Source organism: Cnephaeus nilssonii (assembly GCF_951640355.1).
Source record: "Cnephaeus nilssonii genome assembly, chromosome: 20".
Classification (NCBI taxonomy): domain Eukaryota; kingdom Metazoa; phylum Chordata; class Mammalia; order Chiroptera; family Vespertilionidae; genus Cnephaeus; species Cnephaeus nilssonii.
The window spans coordinates 36,575,140-36,593,217 of record NC_137091.1 but is presented as its reverse complement, the minus strand read 5'-3'; the positions used below and the strand labels follow the sequence as shown (position 1 = coordinate 36,593,217).

Sequence of the window (18,078 nt, the reverse complement as noted above, 5' to 3'; positions counted from 1 at the left end):
ACATAGAAAACACTAAAGACTCCACCAAAAAACTACCAGATTTAATGAATGAATCTGGCAAAGTTTGCAGGATACAAAAATCAACATCCAAAAATCAATGACTTTTTTTTATATACAAATAATGAAACTCACAGAAAGAGAAATTAAGCAAAACAATCCCATTTACCATTGCAACAAAAAAAAATTAAGATACATAGAAATAAACTTAACCAAAGTGGCCAAAGAACTGTCCTTGGAAAACTAAACAACGTAGAAAAAAGAGATAAAAGAAGATACAAACAAGTGGAAGAATATAGCGTGTTTCGTGGATTGGTAGAATCAACATCATTAAAAATGTCCATATTACTCAAGGCAATCTACAGATTCATGGCAATCCCTATTAAAATACCAACAGCATATTTCACAGATCTAGAACAAAATACTCCAAAAAATTTATATGGAATCAAAAAGACCCTGAATAATTGCAGCAATCTTGAGAAAGAAGAACAAAGTTGGAGGAATCATAATATCAGATTTCAAGTTATACTGCAAAGCCACTGTACTCAAAACAGCCTGGTATTGGCACAAGAGCAGGCATATAGATCAATGGAACAGAACAGAGACTCTAGAAATCGACCCAAGTCATTATGCTCAATTAATATTTGACAAAGCAGGCAAGAGCATACAATGGAGTCAAGACAGTCTCTTCAATAAATGGTTTTTGGGAAAATTGGACAGATACATGCAAAAAAAAAAAAAAATAGACCCCCAACTTACACCATACACAAGAATAAAGTCAAAATGGATAAAAGACTTACACGTAAGTCAGAAAACCATAAAAAATCCTTGAAGAAACCATAGGCAGCAAAATCTCAGACATCTCTCATAGCAATATGTTTACAGATACATCTCCTAGGGCAAAGGACACGAAGGAGGAAATAAACAAATGGGACTACATCAAAATAAAAAAGCTTCTGCACAGCAAAAGAAACCATCAACAAGACAAAAAAGGGAGCCCCACTGTATGGAAGAACATATTTGGCAATGATACATCTGATAAAGGGTTAATATCCAAAATATATAACAAACTCACACAACTTAACAAAAGGAAGACAAACAATCCAATTAAAAAAATGGGTAAAGGACCTAAATAGATACTTCTCCAAAGTGGGACATATACTGTATATGGCCAAGAGACATATGAAAAAAATGCTCAAAGTCACTGATCATCACAGAGATGCAAATTAAAAATGACAATGAGGTATCACCTCATATCTGTCAGAATGGCTACCATCAACAAATCAACAAATGACAAGTGCTGGCGAGGATGTGGAGAAAAGGGAACCCTAGTACATTGCTGGTGGGGAATGCAGACTGGTGCAGCCATTATGGAAAACAGTATTGAGTTTCCTCAAAAAAAATAAATATGGAACTGCCGTATGACCCAGTGATCCCACTTCTAGGAATATATCCTAAGGAACCAGAAATAGCAATCACAAAGAATGTATGCATCCCTATGTTTCATAGCACAATTTATAATAGCTAGGATGTAGAAGTAGCCCAAGTGCCCATCAGTAGACGAGTGGATAAAAAAGCTGTGGTACATTTATACCATGGAATACTATGCAGCTGTACAAAAGAAGAATCTCTTACTCTTTGAGACAGCATGGAGGTACCTGAAGAGCATAAAGCTAAGTGAAATAAGCCAGAGAGAGAAAGGTAAGTATTACGTGATCTCACTCCTATATGGAACCTAGTTAACAAAATAAACTGATGAACAGAGTGTATCCAGAGACATAGAAGCATGGAACAGAGTGCAGAATCTTGGAGGGAGTGTGGGAGGGTGGGAGGTAATCAACCAAAGGCCTTATATGCATATATACATAACACATGGACACAGATAATAGGGTGGTGAAGGCCTGGGGTGGGGGCAGGGGAGGCCTGGAGAGGGTCAATGGAAAAAAAGGTGGACATGTGCAATACTTTCAACAATAAAGATTTATTTAAAAAAAAAAAGAAAAGAAAGAAAGAAGAAGAGGAACCCAGCAGATAGCACCTTAACCAAGTGATCCAGGTCAATAACCTAAGTGATAAGACACACGGACACCAAGAACTCCCTGGTACAATGCACTGAGGAGGGCACATGACCTCTGTGGTGTTTCTGCCAAAATATGCCTAACCTCTAGACATAAGAAAACATCAGACAAAACCCAAACTGAGACAGTCTACAAAAATAACATAGTAGTTGTCTTCCAATCATTACAGATTGGAGATTAAAGAGATGTGACAACTAAATGCAGTATGGGGTCCTGGATAAGATCTTGGGACAGAAAAAGGACATCAGTGGAAAAACTAGTGAAATGTGACTAAAATCTGTCATTTAGTTCATAGTACTGGACCAGTGTTAATTTCCTGGTTTGAACAGTTGTGTTAAACTTACTTAAGATAGGAATATTAGGGGAAGTTGGGTGATGGGTATGTGTATGTAAATTCTCTGTACTATATTTGCAACATTTTAATAAATCTAAAATTCCTTCAAATAAGAAAGGTAAAAAATTGGGCTAAGAAGCATCCTTTGATGAAAATCTGGGCCCCTAGAGACTGTCCCACAAAACATTCTACTGGTATCCAGGCAGAGCCTTAGGCCAGGATGAAGAAATGCAATGGTATCCAATAAACAGCCAAGAGAGAAGTTACTGCCTACATCCACTCAGTTTCTCATAGCTCCACTGACTAGTGCCTGCAACTGAGCCAACATCACTGCCTGCATCGAGTCTGGATGCCAGAATCTTCTACCCTCCCCACTTTCTACCCTGCTGGAGTCTTGGTGCTTCAAGACTCAGACAACAACCCCTAAGCACCCTCCCTGCATCCTGCCAACAAAGGTTTGGTGTCCCACTTAGGAATGGCCCAACTGGAAACACCTCATATTCTGAGGCCCACTCCCCTGCTTAGACTCTATCCCAAAGAAAACACAAGAAGGTGTTCATTATCAATCCCCATGAAACTTAAATGTAATATATTCGAAACCCTTATGTGTAATTATGTGTAAACTAGAGGCCTAGTGCACAAAATTCGTGCACAGGTACAGTCCCTAGGCCTGGCTAACGATCGAAGCATGAGCGTCCTGGCGTGGAAGGGCAGGTCCCAATTGGCCTCTGGGCCTTAGGCAGCACCTGGGCCCCCAGGCCCCCCTTGTGCCCCACCTCTGCCTGAGTCATTGGGCCCTCACCCAGCTCCCTTAGCGCCTGGGAGCTGGACGGCGGGCCCCCGCCCCCCCTCTGCCACTGCTGGTTGCCATCTACAGGGCAATCAGCGGGGCAATTGGGCCCCCACTCACATCCGCCTTGGCCTGGCACCACCTGCTCACGTGCTCCAGCATCCCGCCGCGGTCCCCCCTCTCTTCAGGGCCCATAGGGCTGGCAGCGCCTCCACTGCCACCCGCTGCCAGATCTGTGTAGCTGACGCCCACTATGTCTGCACCGCCCCCTGGTGGTCAGCGCACATCATAGTGAGCGGTCGAACTCCCAGTCAAAACTCCCAGTTGAGGGGATAATTTGCATATTAGGCTTTTATTACATAGGACTAGAGGCCCAGTGAACAAACTTCGTGCACTGAGGGTGGTGCGCGGATGTCCCCTCAGCCCAGCCTACAGCCTCTCCAATCTGGGGACCCCCTCGGGGGATGTCCGACTGCCCCTGTGGGATCAGGCCTAAACTGGCAGTCAGACATCCCTCTCACAATCCAGGACTGCTGGGCTCCCAACCGCTCACCTGCCTGCCAGCCTGATCACCCCTAACTACTTGCCTGCCCAGCCTGATTGCCCCCAATTGCCCTCCCCTGCTGGCCTGGTAACCCCTAACTGTCCTCCCCTGCAGGCCTGGTTCCCCCCCTAACTGCCCTCCCCTGCAGGCCTGGTCCCCCCGCATCTGCTCTCCCTCCCCTGAGTTCTGGTTGCCCCCCAACTGCCCTCCTCTGCTGGCCTGATCGCCCACAACTATCCTCCCCTGGCCGGCCATCTTGTGGCAGCCATCTTTGACCACATGGGGCGGGCCATCTTGTGTGACGGTCAATTTGCATATTACCTCTTTATTATATAGGATACATATATGTTCATGGATGGGAAGAGGTCTGGCTGGATACTCACCCAACTTCTAGCGGTAATTACTTCTGAGGGGGGCTAGATTTTTGGTATAGAGGGGCAATGAAGGAGACTTCCATCTTTCCCTTGACACTCAAATTCATTTTTTTTTTAAATAAAGAGACTTTATTTATACTAGTTGTAAAATTTAAGCAAAACAAATAAACAACCATACTGTACTCACCCTTAGTACGTTCTGGACTCTAGTGTTTCCTTGAGGGTCCCAGGAGAGCTGATGTCAAAAAATTGTGCTTCTACAGAGACAGAAAAGAATAAGGCTATATTTTTGGCCAACTGGAGCCTTTCTGATAACTATATTCTGTTCACAAATTCACTCCCTCAACAAAACATTTATTGAGCACCTGCTCTGTGCCAGGCACCAAGGGGACACCAGTGATCGAGACAAAGTTGTTATCCTCAGGGAGCAGACATTCCAGTAGATGAGGAAGACAATAAACACACAATATGAAGTCAGGGAGCAGGGTGAGGAGAGTGATGCAGCTGCTATTTCACAGAGTGGTCAGAGGCTTGAGGAGAGAAACAGAGTCATGAATATAAGAGACTAAGAACTATGTGGCTAGCTCAGAAAGAACCTTCCAGGTGACTAGAATGGCAGAGGACCTGAGGCAGGGCATATGTAGGGGGAGCATTTGAGTAGCAACAGGAGGTCCATGTGCCTCGTGCAGGGTGAGTGAGGGGCTGAGGGGTGGGAGAGGAGGACAGGGAGGTGACTTGGGCACATAGTAGGCCATTCTGAGCACATTTCCTTCAGACACTTGTGAGGAGGGGCAGAGAAATAGCACTTATCTTCACATGCAACTTTTATATTATTAATTTATGCTTTTTGAATATTTAGTAGAGTTGCTCATATTTAAATGGATATTTCATGGATGAATGAATGTCTTCAGAATGAGAAGCTACTGTCTATACTGCTCACCATCCCATTTCAGTTTAGGCCAGGAATTTACTAAGTCAGGGAGATGAGATCTGAGAGGACAACCTAGAACCTTCTATCCTAGCAGACATGTGCCTACTCATTTCACTCTCCCAATAACCCTAAAAATAGATACTATTATTGTGTCCATGCTACAGATGAGGAAACTGAGGCATGGAGTGGGTAAAGAACCCACTAGCTGAGGCATCCAGCCAGTCAAAAGTACACTATAGCTGGGATGAACCCAGACAGTCTTGCTCCAGACTACTTGGCCAGGCGACAGTCATGGCGGTCAATGAAGAGAGGGCTAACCACAGGCTGACAATGCCTCCCTGACCCTCCTCCCCAATGCTGCTATGGCCAAAATGCTGCCACATACCAAGGCCATGCTCAAACACTAGCCAGCTCCTCCAGGAAGCTCCCCCAGGAAGGAAACCCTAACAAACCAACTTTCCAGGGTACAGAAATCAGAACAGATTCAATAATCTTGCCCCTATGCTTCTGGTTAAAAAAGAGGTTCTTAATCTTTCTCATGCTAGGGACTCCTGTTGGTAGCCTGATAAAGAAGGGCGTAAATTTCTTCTTAGAATCATGTTTTTAAATGTATAAAATACAATACACAAGATTACAAAGGAAACCAATTATATTCAGGTATCAAAATATCTGTAAAATACAATCAAATTTGAGATATAATAATACACATGCTTCTTTATAAATGCTTTAAATTATGAAATCTCAGTGACTACAGTTATTTAGAAATAGATGAATCTACATGATATTTTTTTATATTACCCCAACTATAATGTGATATGGAAATATTTATGATTTCTAGCCGTGACAGTCACCAGTTAATACAGTTGTAGCCTGTGGTTCTCATTCAGAAGGAAAGAAAAATGCTAAATTTCAGATGGTAGATAAAATAAAGATGTAAATTTCTTCAAGCCAAGTTCACAATCCTCTAAATTCCATCCAAGGATCTTTCAAGGGTCAATGGTCCTGAGATTAAGAACCCCTAAGCTATACCTGAGATCAGGGAAAGGTGAAGCGTGTTCCCAGGAAAGATAATAATTTGGGGTTGGGGGTAGAATCAGATACTGAGCATTGGCTGTTTTGACTCACACTGCATCTCAGCCCCCTGAACCTCACCTTTCCCACTCAACTCCTGTGGGAATGACTCTACACATAGGAAAGGGGTGGTGGTGGTGGTGGTCATATGATCCTAGCCTGACTAATAAAGCCACTGTACCTCCCCTTCCCTGGCCCTGGCCTCAGATGGCTCAGGGTGGCCCTGGCATTGAAGTCAGGCTGATTAGGTCCAATAAATGGCAGCCTTAGGACATGTCCTAGGACTACAGAGAAAGAGATTATTTCCCTTAGAGCTGCTAAAGTGGTTGATATACACAGGGAACTGCCCAAGAGACTACCCGAGGTTAAAATCAACACAGAGAAATACAGAGGTGGGAGCTGAAAGGAAATTAGATCCTGGAAACCTTAGGAGAGGCCCTGGATCCAGCCATGCCTGAAGCCATTACATGTACATTGTCACAGACTATGAGTCCATACATTTCCTTTTATACTGAAGCAGGCTGGCCTGCATTAGTATTTGTTCACACAACTAAATGACTCTCAACTAACATGGAAGAGGAGAGACAACTGTAGTTCTTGATGATTCCCACAACTCATTACCAAGTCACTTAGGAAAGCACAAAATAAAATTTTAAAACAGTTACTATGCATAGAAACAGCAAATACAGGAAAATACATACTTTTAAAAAACTCAGAAATAGCCTGTTGGGTAGGCACTATCCCTAAACTGGTCTATGAGTCCCTAACAGTTCTAGTTTTCAAGATGCTTGGGAGGGCAGGAGGGAACCATAAGTCTCCAGACATTTTCCTTTATCACCAGACTTCCCATTTAAAAAATTCCTGGGATGGTCAGAAAGCCCCTGCAATAAAGCTCCTGTAAAATTTTAATAGCTTCCTCTTAAAATTTGCTTTTATGCTGCTCTAATTTTCCCCCTTTCCTTCTCTAGAGTGATGCATAGGGCTCTTGAAAGACTCATCAGCATGGACAGACTCATCTGTCTCTCTGAGCTGGGAATCTTCTTCCTGCCAAACTGAGGAAGCTGTGATGTCCATCGGTCTGGGATCCCTCATACATGGGAGGAGCCACAGCAGAGAGGCAGTTGCCAAGAGGTTGTAGAAATGGCAACAAAGATGGGCTATAGGGGCAGGAAATACCCAGGACCCCAGATGTCCCAGCAGACCCACTACAGCAATAACCCTGTCCCACCTGTCCCCTATGTTACACTCATAGGGCCAAGCGCAAAGCTTCCCTGGGATTATACCAAGAAACAGAATCTCAGATGAAAGAACCTGGGGGTGAGAGGGCATCCTGGCCTAACTCCTAGCCTGAGCGGCCCCCTCCCCTTACCAACAGTGTTGGGTTCTGGGAGAAACACATGACCTAAGCAGGGCTAATCAGAGTTGGCCCTGGAAATTTTGCTGCAATTACTGGGGGAAAGGATGGGATGTAAGGCAGGGGTTGTTGGAGGGCTACTTTGCTCCCTGGAAGTAGGGGTGGGACACCTGAGAATGAAGTAAAAGCTGAGAGAGGTGAGCCCAGAAGTGGAGAAGGGTGGAATCTTGAGAATAATACCTGAATACTGACTCTGGTCAGACCAGCTCTGGGATTTTCTCAGGTCCTAGAGCCATTAAGTTGCCTTTGCAGTTCAAGCCAGTTTGAATCTGGGAGAGTCTATCATATACAACAGAAATAACTGATTGATTGAACTGGAAGGGATCTCAGAAATCAATACAGTGCTCCTTCATGTTTGGGTGAACATGATCCTTCTAAGAAGCTGACAAAACTATATCATGTCTCTCCAGAAAAAAAACAAACACCCACAAAATACTGCATGTCTCAAAGAAGTCGAAGACCTCTGAAGCTGTCCACAGAAGCTGGGTGAAGGACCCTTGGATCTAGTCTGATCTGTCCACTTGATGGAAAGTGAGGTTCAGAATGCTTCAGTGAGTTGCCTAGAGCCCAGGGCCAGCTGAAGGCAGAGCCAGGCCTCACTAGAGCCCAGGAGGTGCTACCCTTACCCCCTCTGAGTATGGTCCTGAGGAGACTGCAGAGGGTCAGGGGAGGAGTGGGTGAAGCTCCAGGCCTGCCCACCCCCATTTACCTACAACAGCTCCACTTTGTTCTGTCTTATAAAATGGGCCTTCAGGGAAGTGTCTGACCATGTTCCATCACTCCACAATCAACATACTGAAAACCAATCTCTTATATCATGATTCAAAGTACAGATGGCCCTAGAACACAGTCAAAATTCACAACTTGTGCTTCTACAGTCAGCCCTTCACATCTGTGAATTCAACTTCACTGAGGATCAAAAACAGTTTTCCATTTTTGGTTGGGGACCCAAGTTTAGGAAACCGCGGCAGGGAATGCAAAAATACTGTGAGGTTTTGATGGTGCCATGGCTCCATGTGAGATACTTCTGCGAGGCTGGCCAGCCGGGGTGCTGCTCTCCTGACCCCAAGGCAGCCGCTGTGCCTGGGCCTTTCTGTTCCTGTGTTTCTGGACCTGACATTTCTAGTCTTCCCTTGTATTTCCATCCCAGCTCACAAGGAAAGGCTCATCCAGGCCATGGATGAGTAACTCAGTTGGCTAGAGTGTCGTCCCAATACCCCAAGGTTGTGGGTTCGATCCTCGGTCAGGACACTTACAATAATCAACCAATGAATACATAAATAAGTGGAACACAAATTGATGCTTCTCTCTCCCTTCCTCTATCTCTGGAAGGGAGGGAGGGAGGGAGGGAGGGAGGGAGGGAGGGAGGGAGGGAGGGAGGAAGGAAGGAAGGAAGGAAGGAAGGAAGGAAGGAAGGAAGGAAGGAAGGAAGGAAGGAAGGAAGGAAAAGGAAGGAAGGGAGGGAGGGAGGGAGGGAGGAAGGGAGGGAGGGAGGGAGGGAGGGAGGGAGGGAGGAAGGAAGGAAGGAAGGAAGGAAGGAAGGAAGGAAGGAAGGAAGGAAGGAAGGAAGGAAGGGGCTCATCCACTTATACTTCTTCATTCCCTTTCACTTGGTCCTCTCCAAAGACCAAAAAACAAACAAACAAACAAACAAAAACCCACAAACAAACCAACACACACACAACAAACAAAGAAAGAAACAAAAAACCCCACACAAACGTGTGGCTAATCTGATTGGTCAGAGATTATGACTGTTGCTGGCACCTGCTTTGCCAGGGGGCAGGTTATTAGCCCCAAAGGCTGGACCAGGACCACAAGCTCTCCTGGTGTCCAGAGATGGCAGCAGGCTCTCTTCTGCTTTCTGCCTTGGAGAACACACAGCTTGGGCAATGTTCACCCAACCTCTAAGATGGCCTGGCCGCATGCACCCTCCTGACCAAGTGCTGACAGGGGCAGCCAGGCTCTCTCCTCTGTGTAACAGGTTGTGTACGTGGCTGATCTAGGCTTTGAGGTTGCGGTGAAGGAGAACCAAGCCCACTGGGACCTTCTGCCATAAGCTGCATTCTCCTTTCTAGACTTGATCAGAGCCTCACATTGAGATATCAGGGAATTACCCACTAATAAAGTGGTTCAATCCCTCTTCATTTAGGGAAGATTCCCATTATACTCACCCCCATCCAGTCTCTGAAATACTAACTCAGAAAAATATCTGTTCATTCGACCACCTCTACCCACTTGCCAATGAGGAAAAGCTGCCATGTGAAGAATTGGGAAAATCTAGGCCCTTGACCACTATACATATGGCAGTTGTGGCGTCCGGGGAACGGTCACTGCCGGTGGGAACGCACCCTGAAACAGACGCGAGAACACACACAGCTGCCAATTTCTATGGAAGAAGAAACAGTGACCTCAGTGACACGCTTCTCCGCCCCACTGACCAGGCTCTGGGATTCCCTGCCCAGATCCCAGAGCGATGTGGCTTTGCAAATAAATTCTCATTCTGGCTTGAAGCATGAGATTTTCACTTTGATTTTACTACATGCCAGGCACTGTTTTTAGTTCTTTAACCATCAACTCATTTAACTCTCAAGTGAACTACTACTAGCATCCCCACTTTTAACCGACCAGAAGCACAGAGAGGTAACTTGCCCAAGATCACACAGCAAGTAGGTGGCACAGCCAGGAAGGATTTAAACCTAGTGGGTCTGGATCCAGAACTGCCACCAATGCCACTTATAAACAGAAGATGGGCTCAGCCTTGAAAGCTATGTGGTTCCACTTTCAGACATCAATGTTAATGGATCAGAGACACAAATACAAAAGGAAAAATAGGAGTGAAGGTTTCTCACTCAGGGATTCTGAAAAAGCACCCTCGCAAAAAGGGTCAGACTCATCCACACAGCCCTGTGTCCCTTCTCCAGTCTGCCTTTCTCCAGTGTGGAATGTGGACGTGATATCTAGATTTGAGAGCGTCCCTCTTGTTCCCAGAACACTACTCTAACAGAACAGAAGGGCTGAACTCTCGAAGCCCCAGCCTCCTGGGAAAGGTGGGTGCAGCAGCCACCTTGCAGCCAGAGCGTCACAGCAGCACTGGTGCTGATTCTGCCACGCCTCTGAGCCACATCCTCTACATCCAGATGTCATAGGATTCAAACAACCTCCTAGGTGTTGAAGTGACATTGCCACTCGTGTATTCTGGTACAATGCTTGCAGTCCAGAGCATTTCTGACTGAACACCTGCTAAACTCACCCCGGAGAGTTTGCAGTCACTAACATGGATTTGAAGGTATCCCAGAAGGACAGCTCAGAAATGAACTTTTGGCAATCTTTAGGAAAGATTTCTACCAAGCATGGCTGATCAGGGGCATCTAGAGGATCTGAATTGGGAACAGCCTTCTTTCTTTCTAAAGATTTCTAGTCAGGAGTCTGATTTTAAAAGCCAACCCCCAACCCAATAATAATAATAATAATAATAATAATAATAATAATAATAATAATAAAGGCCAAGCCCAGGGCACTGGCACAGCCGTATCATGGTCTGCTGGCCCCGGGCTCACTGCCTGGGAAATCCTGCATAGTCTGCGGATCTTTCCTCCGTGTCACCAGGCATTTGCTGGATGTGCCAACAATTAAACCTCTTCCTGCACTCCCATAAAAACAACTTGTCAATGTGGTTTCGAATGCTGGGTGCTTTTCCACAAAGAACTCTCCAGATCTCAGCTAATCAGATGAAAGACAGAACAGTGGTCAATCTAACAAAATAGGTCAGGCTTTATATTTTAATCCTCTTATTCATAATATATTGAAAGGGAAGAATGAAAAAACAAAACAAAACACCAAAAACCACATTATTACCGGCAAGAACATCTATGGTTACTTAACCTCTCTGGGCCTCAGTTTTCTCACCTATAAAACAGGGATAATAATAGGGGTATTGTGAGGGTTAGGAAATCACACCATGACAAATGTTTAGAGCAGGACCTATCATGTAATAAATGTTCAATAAAGGTGAACTACCAATATTTTCATTGCTGAGGACTGAAGGTCCTTGAGATGTTTCAAAATCTATCCTCTGGTAAACCACGTGGTAAAAGGCACTGCTCTGATTCTGGCCAGTTAGGGAGACTTGAAGGTCCAGGCCAATGAGCAGAAACTGGCTGCCTGGCCCAGGATACTGCAGGCAGGAAATGGACCTACTGGGTGCTAACTGCCCACCAGCTAGCCATTCTTGTCTTTCTTCTAAGGATGCTCAGCTAAGACTATATCCCCCAATCTCTTTTAAGACTAGGGGTGACCAACAAGAGATAAATAGTTGTTATGGGACTTCAGGGAAATTCCTTACCAGAAACACCAGCTGGACTCCACTTTTGTGTGTTCTCCCCCCCCCCCCCCCCCACCACCCCCCAACACACACACACACCCAGATTCCCATCTGGACTACAGACTCACTGGCTTGACTCCAGTAGTCACATTGGACCATAAAGCCACCTTACATCTCGGACTAGGGATGGTGAAGCAGAAAGAGAGAAGAAGCCTGCTCTTCCTGATGACTGTGGGGCTGCCCCAAACCAGGATTACAAATCTCTGACATCTTACTCATGAGAGAAACACATTCCACTGAGTTTGCACCATTGTTAGTTCTGAGGTCCAGTTTGACAGCCAAATGCACTTTCAAATAACACTGTAGTTTTACACAGCAGATGACCAAAAGGGACAGTGTTTTATGTCAGAGAAATCTTTCTAGTAACCTGCCAACATTTAAAGTGTCCTCATGCTTTAGGACCCTTGTTTTCTCCTCAATACCACATAGAAAGCTAGATACAGAATTTCCCACAGAATGGGGTTACAATAATTTTGCCTTAGATGGAGGTAAAATGAGAACTATGAGATATACTGAGTCATTTATTCAGCAATTATTAAATACTACTCTATGCTGGGGACTCTGCAAGGTAGGGGGCTAAATCTGGTGAACAAAAGTAGATGTAGTCACTGCTCTTACGAAGCTTCCAGTCCAGAACAGGGGACAGAAAACAAATAGGCAAACAAATACAGTGTAAGTACAAATGGTGAGAAGTAGCACATCGGAAATCAGAGTGAGTTTAGCCCAGAAGCAGAGAAAGGAGAAGGAACCCATGTGAATAGTGTGAGTGGGAATATTCCAGAATGTCCATCATCTGAAGAATGGATAAATAAAAAATATGGTACAATCCATACAATGAAATATCATGCAACCATAAAAAGAATAAAGCACTGATTCAGGTACAACATGTATGAGCACTGAGAACATTATGCTGAATGAAAGAAGCCAGTCATCCAAAACCACATATTATATGATTCCATGTAGAGAAAGTGTCCAGAATAGGCAATTCCAGAGATAGAAAGTAGATCAGTGATTGCCAGGGGCTAGAAGGTGGTAGAAATGGGGGGAGAGAGACTGCTAATGGTTATAGGGTTTCTTTTTAAGCCAATGAAAATGCATTGGAGTTAGAGACCAGTGATGGTTGTACAATCTTGTAATTATACCAAAACCCCATGAACTGTACACTTTGAAAGGGTGAATTTTAAGTCATGTGAATTATATATAAACTAGAGGCCCAGGGCATGAAATTCATTCACTGGTAGGGTCCCTAGCAGCTGCTGTCCAGGTACTCCCTCCCTACCCCGGTCGCCTGCCGCCGCTCCCTGGTCGAACTCCGGGACAACCCTGGCTGAGGAGACAATTTGCACACTATGCTTTTATTATATAGGATTAAAAGACACTCAAAGGGCAACCCAAATTGAATTACTGGATTGGTAATAAAGTTTCTAATGAAAGTTAAAAAGAAAAAAAACTATCCCAGGAGATAGAGGAGAATGTACAAGCCTGGTGAAAGTCACAGGAGGCCCGTGTGACAGATGGCTGCAGCCAGGGAGGCATGCTGTGAGATGTGGCAGAAGAGAGCGTGGTGGCCTGAAACAGGGTGAGGGCTTTGGAATGGAAAGGAGGAGGCAGGTGAAGATCTGTTTCAGATCAAGGACAAATAGGCCTTGTTAATGGATTGGTCTTGGGGGAGTGAGGCAGAAAAGAGATTCAAGAAAGATCTTCACATAGTCTCATGAGTATTTCCAAAGTGGTTTTCTGCCAGATTCACATTGTGCACAGCACAGTAAGAGCAGCTCACCAAATGCCTGTTAAATGAATTGAAAAAGTGAACAAAGTCACTGCCTTTTTTTTTTTTTTTTTGGTAGGGAACATTTTTGTATTTTCACTAAAGATGTAAATTCTCTTTCTCATATATATATATATATTCACATATATCTACATATAGAAACATTATATCCTTACCTATGCCTGTTTCTCTACCATCCACTGGTAGATACTGGTCTACCACATTCCATCAACTACACATCTATTCAAACCAGAAACCTAAGGGTTATTCTTTTTTTTTTTTTTCGGGGGGGGGGGGGGGGCGGTATTCTTTTTTATATATATACACCCTAAGCAAGACAGAGCTACTGAATCAGTAACAACCAGGTACTTCCTTCTCTGAGGGGGTCAAAGAAATAGATAAGCCAGTGAGAAGTAAGCTCTCACTTCTGATGAACAACCTGTAAAAAGAGAGGAAGAGATGCTACTCCAGAGACAGGAAGTATTATAATCTTTCTTTTTGGTGGGGGTGGGAAGAAATGTGGGATAGTCCAGAGGGGGGAGAGTACTATGGATAACAGTGGCCTAGTGGCAATGGGGAGAGGGGATGTCAATATGACCCTCTGCCTTTCCCTTCAAGAACATCTACTAGAATTGAAGCCCAGCAAGAGACAAGATGTAACCCCAAAGGAGTCATGAGTCCAACCCACCCCGACAGCCACATTTATTCTGTGGGGAACACCAGCACCCTAGAAGACTATCCTTATCCTGCAACCAGGAGAGGACCTGCATGGTCACACACCATTGTCTTGCCCCGGCAAACAATGCCACAATCTATATATATAAAATCCTAATGTGCAAATAGACTGAACGGCAGAACAACCAAACAACCGGTCACTATGACGTGTGCTGACCACCAGGCGGCACTTGGGGAACATGGCGGGCATCAGCCGCGGCATGATGGCGGAGCAGGTGAGCAGGGACACCAGACCAAGGTGGGGTGCCCGTTGCTGTCATGGGGAAGCCTCTGGTGGTTACTAAAAATGCTTTGCTCCTGCATGCTGCGGTCCCGCCGGGCACTTGCACCCACTGCTGACGCCGGAGCTGCTGCTCGCACCCGCTGCTGGAGCCCAACGCCAGTCCCGATTGCTTGGTGCCATCAGTGGGTGTGAGCAGCAGCTGCCAGCCCAATCGCTCGAGGGCTTCTCCACCTCCTTGCTGGCACTGGCCCCAATCGCTCGGCGCCATGGGAGCAGTGGCAGCGGTGGGAGCGGGGCTGCCAGCAGACAGGGTACTAGGGGCTATGGCGGGAGGGGCTGGGCAGGGGCACAGAGGATGGGCCGAGACCCGCCCCTGTGCCCACCACAGCCTCAAGGCCCACAGTTCCTTTCAAGGTGCACGAATTCGTGCCCTGGGCCCCTAGTAAATAAATATTAGGGCCATTTTTTTCTGTAGGGTAGATTCTCAGTCATTTTACAAGTTGGGCGTGAGAAATGTTCCATTGGATGTCTGTGTGTGCTGCGTTTGGGGTGGATGCAAGGTAAGTTGTTGCCTGTGCTGCCTGCTCCATGAAGCTTCATCTGGAACTTACCTTTACTTCAGTGTTTCTGTAATTCCTGTGTTACTCTCACAAGGGACTGACTTGGTGGCACTGAATGTTTCACACAGCTGACTGAACTCTGATTATTTCATCCTACCAGATGAGGGAAGGAGGTCAAATGGCTTGTAGTGGTCACTCAGAAGTTACTTCTCACAACAGTACCTGGTACCATGCTAGCCTCTCCTAGTCTGACAGAGGTCCATGGATATCCATCACTTGATCACAACACAGACATAAAGACTTTTGCCACTGTATTTTACACAAATAGGATATCACATTTACTTCTCTGAATCCTGCTTCTTATATATATTGCACAAAAATGCTTCCAAATCAGCTAGCAGTGCTCTTACTCACTCTTTTTAGCAGCTGATATTTCATAGAATAGATGTGCCATACTTTACCATTCCCAGAAAAGTGGGCACTCATTTTATTTTCAGGATTTGGTTTTTGTCTTGCCACTGCAAACAATGCCGCAATAAATAAATATTGGGGCCATTATTTTTTTTTTATTTTTTTTTTTTTTGTAGGGTAGATTCTAGAAGTGCCACTGCTGTAGCAAAAACTACTTAGGGAATATTACAAAGTTATAGTACAGAATGGTGTCCAAGATCAAAGTACAGAATTGCATGTATGTGTTTTTTTCAGTGTTAAGTATCTCTGGAAGAACACACCTGAAATGGGAGTTCACACAGCAGGGGAACAATGGGTAGGGAGACTTACTTTTCACTGTATTATCTCTTTTTTGTGCCATTTGAACATTTTATCATGTGCATGCACTGCTCATTCAAAACTGAATAAATACAAAATTTTTTCAGGTCATCTCCTAAAAAGTTTGCAATGATTCACATGTCCTCCAGCAATTTAGGAGAGTACTTAGTTGAGAGTACTTGGTTATGCCCTATATTTTTCTCCATTAAGGCCATCCCTCCCCCACCCCTTCTCTCTCTCTCTCTCTCTCTCTCTCTCTCTCTCTCTCTCTCTCTCTGGACCTATTACGAGCTGAGACATGACAAGTTTTATCTGCTCATGATCCAATATCCATGATCCATGATTCTTCTTATTCTATAGCCCTTGGGCAGGCAGAAGGCAACTCCCAGATTTGCTAATTTAGACAAGTCATCTTGGCCAGCACCTCTCAGCAGCACAAGAGAGAAATCCAAGCCAGGGTGGGAGTCAGGTCTTCTCCAGAGACCTGAAGGCCCAGATGGTGGAAAGAGACAGGAGCAGGGCCTCTCTCTCCCCACATGCTTGCAGCACAGCCTGTTTTAAACTTATGTTGGCTGACCTGCCATTGGTAACCAAGTGGCCTAGAGTCCCCCAAATGCACAAAGCCTCTCAGAAAGGCCCTGACTTCTCAGGAACAACCTTAGAGACAAGAAACAGGAGGGACCAGGGGACAAAGAACACAGAAGAATCAGGCTCATACAAACATGAAGTCTTCTTATTTACTTCCTCTATGCCAGTCATCCTCTATGCCTGGCCCAGAACCAACGGCCTCTCTTCGGCCACTGCTTTTAAACCCTATTGTGATTCCCACAAAGGGAAAACAAAGCTGACACAGAACGCAGACAGCAATGGCCCTGAGTGGAGGAGCAGCAACTCCAACATAATGCACCTACCACTACCACGCTGACTGTAGCTCTGGGCTAACTACAGAGAGGAGGGGTCTAAACATGGTCAGATGAGAAATCAGCTGGTGAAAGGTAGGAGATGGGAGAGTATGAGCCATCTCAAAACTGGCAGCAAGTCCATACTCCAACATGAGCTCAGTGCAGGGGAGGCCACAGCCTTAGCTCAATTGGTTCCTTGGAATGCCCTTGCCCTGATCCTTCAAGACTTAGCTCAGCAAAGATATGTGCCTGTGGGTACTTCCCGGAGCAGCCTCTGTGAGTAAGGCAAAAGGGAGACAACCTGAGTGTCCACCAGCAGGAAGGGCTGAAAAATTGTGATACAGACACACACAGAATCCTTTATGTCTCTCCTTTCCTATTCTCCAAGTCTATTAGCCAGTTCTGCTAAAACATATCCTGATTCCATTTCTTTCTCCCTCCTTCCTAGGCAAAGCTACCACCATCATCTTTCACCTGGACAACTCAATCAGATCCTCCACTGATCTCCCCGAGTCCACTTTTCCCTTCCTAGATTATGTTCTTCACACACAGTCAGACGGATCAAATTAAACAGGGATCACATCAGATTACTGTTTAAATTCTCTCAATACAACTCAAACCTCATCTTTTTCCACTTTACCCATTGCCCAAATGCTCCCACTCCACTGTCCTCCTTTCCCCTCTAAGTTTATTCCTACCCCAGGGCCTTTGAATACTTTTCCTAGCTATTCTCAAGGCTGGCTTCTTCCTGCCAGTCAGGTTGTCCTGTGACTGTATACGGTAGTGAGTAGGCATGAAACACAATGAGATGGACATCTCACATAATGTGTTCTGTCCACATAATGTTGAACAGAAAGGCCATACACAACGGAACATTTACATAAAGTATGACTGCATTTACATAAGGTTCAAAGTCAGGTATGAGAGACTGAGAGAGTGGTTTTGCTGGGAAAAGAGGAGTAACTGGGAGGGAGTAGGAAAGGAACCTCTGGGGACTGCAAATAATGTTTTCAGAGCTGATTACATGAGTGTGTTCAGCTGGTGCAAGCTCATCTAGCTACACGCTTAATATGTGATGTACCCTTGGACCGTTTCTGGATGTATATGATAATGTTTCATATAATGTTTACAGAATGGAAACATTTTGGCTGCCCATAATCCTTCCTATGATTGGAAATTTACCATCTATGAGCCTTGGTGGGAGGCCA

At 45.1% G+C, this 18,078-nt stretch overlaps 1 protein-coding gene across 5 annotated transcripts in view; it reads right to left on the bottom strand.

Moving 5' to 3' along the window:
• Window positions 1-18,078, bottom strand: part of SIPA1L3 (signal induced proliferation associated 1 like 3) — a 246,732-nt gene that overhangs the window by 143,400 nt on the left and 85,254 nt on the right. The window contains exon 2 of one of the 5 annotated variants that reach the window (XM_079799982.1): window positions 4,305-4,374. The exons of 3 other annotated variants lie outside the window; for them this stretch is intronic. The gene's annotated coding sequence lies outside the window, so the exon portion shown is untranslated. Of the gene's footprint in view, window positions 1-797; window positions 823-4,304; window positions 4,375-18,078 lie in introns of those variants that run through there. One more of the 5 variants, XM_079799986.1, reaches the window with a different exon arrangement.